At 38.4% G+C, this 2,073-nt stretch overlaps 1 non-coding gene across 1 annotated transcript; it reads right to left on the bottom strand.

Moving 5' to 3' along the window:
- Positions 1-519: 519 nt before the first annotated feature.
- TRNAG-CCC (transfer RNA glycine (anticodon CCC)) lies at positions 520-592 on the bottom strand. The gene has a single exon. It is a non-coding gene; the product is annotated as a tRNA-Gly (tRNA).
- Between the last annotated feature and the right edge of the window lie 1,481 nt (positions 593-2,073).

Below are 2,073 nucleotides of genomic sequence, written 5' to 3' on the forward strand. Positions count from 1 at the left end.
TCACCCTTTTCCAGACAAGCCTAAAACTCTCCTACCTTTGTCGCTTTGCTTGGTTGTTATAATATGACAGGAATGCAATGACTACCTTTCTCTGCCTGGGGAATGCCACCTTAAAAAGCTGAAATGTGATCTTCTCTTTGATGCCTTCCCCAGCTCTGCCCAATAATAAGCATTGCTTCTTGCTCCTACAGCAGTTGGTACCAACCTCTAGTATGGCACTTATCCCTTTAGGTCATGCTTAATTGCATGTCTTTGCCTCAGGGGATTGAGCTTCTCCAGGACAAGGAATTTTGTCTTTGTGTTTGTAACCCCAGGACCTAGCACATAGTGAGGGATCAATAAATGCTTAATTAGGAGTCCAACCTAATGAAAGTTTTATTTTACTTTGTTAATCCTGATAGTATTTTATTTTTAAAAATTTATTTATTTATTTATTTTGGCTGCACTGGGCCTTCGTTGCGGCGCATGGGCTTCTCTAGTTGCAGCACGTGGGTTTAGTTGCAGCATGTGGGATCTTACTTCCCTGACCAGGGATTGAACCTGGGCCCCCTGCGTTGGGATCGCGGAGTCTTAACCACTGGACTACCAGGGAAGTCCCCCTGATAGTATTTTAAAAGGCAGGCTGTAAGTCTAATAATATTTAGTTGTTAGAAATCTGTGACATCATGAATACACTTTTTTTTCCTCAGCGTTTCTCTTTCTTGAGTCTGTTAGGAAGGTATACTGCCTGTGGCTGAGTTGAGATGACTGATTTTGGGTGGGAGCCTTAGGATTCCAGTATGAATCTCACCTAGAGTTTCATGGTTATCACAACAGTGATTCAGGAAATTTGTAGCAGGTAATTGGGATGCAGCTTGAATTTACCCCAACAATACCTCTTGCGTTTGACACCTTTGGGGAAGTGTTTTGGATGAGTGACTTTTCCATAGAACTCAAGGTTAAACCTTTAAAAGCACCAAGAAAATATATTTTTGTTGGACTTTTTTTTATAGTAAAAGATAATGTGTTCCATTCTTCCCTGTGTTGAATTCAATATGTTGAATACATCTGAGCTTTTTCTGTGTAACATTTCCCCTCTGATTACATAAGATATATATTCATTGTAGACATGTAACTAACTATAGAAAAATACATAAAAAAGAAAATAAGGGTGATATCTTATTTTTGTTACCCAGACATAACCCCTCTCAACACACTGGCATATCTTTCCAGTCTTTTTTTCTGATGCAGGCATTTAAAATAAATTTAGGACTATACTGTTTATATTGTCATTCAGTATTTTATTTTATTTTTAAAACCCAAGTAATTTATTTATTGGCCATGCAGCATGTGGGATCTTAGTTCCCTGACCAGGGATCAAAACCACGCCCCTTGCAGTGGAAGCATGGAGTATTAACCACTGGACCACCAGGGAAGTCCCAACAGTCTTTTATTTTAAATCTGCTATACTATGAACATTTTCTTATGTCTGGAATGTCATTGTTTTAATGACTGCTGTTCCATTAGGTACTATATTAGGTACTATACTTTACCTAATCTCCTACTTCTGAGCAGTTGGTCATTAGAAATTAACTATTGCCAGGACAGTGAGGGTACTTGTTTCTCTGCACCCTTGTCAGTATAGGGCATTATTTTCTCCACAAATTTGCATCTTCAAAAATTTCAAAATTGATACATGCTTAAGAGGGATAAATTCTCAGGCATTTCAAAAATAAAGTATCCTGTACTACCATTTCAACTTCTTGGGCATCATTTGTTTAATTGAACTTTCTATTTGATATCGTTAATACAAATAAGTGATTATGACTTTGATACAGTGATACTTGTTTGCTTCCTCACTGAAATCCCTGGGAAGATCACTAATTCCAGTTAGTGGTTCTCTTGTTTGTTTGCTCCTTTTCTCATCTGGCTGTGATGCTCTCTGGGAATTTGGTGGTGGTGGTGGTGGTCGGGGAGGGGGGATATGTGAGACTCTTCGACTTGCTATCAGTGACTTGAAATGGTATTTTTGTTTTGTTTTAGTATTCTTGCTATCTCTGTACATTTCTGTTCTCTGTAGCTACTTCCAGTGTC

This window comes from Lipotes vexillifer, unplaced genomic scaffold, assembly GCF_000442215.2.
Source record: "Lipotes vexillifer unplaced genomic scaffold, Lipotes_vexillifer_v1.1 scaffold500, whole genome shotgun sequence".
NCBI lineage: Eukaryota > Metazoa > Chordata > Mammalia > Artiodactyla > Lipotidae > Lipotes > Lipotes vexillifer.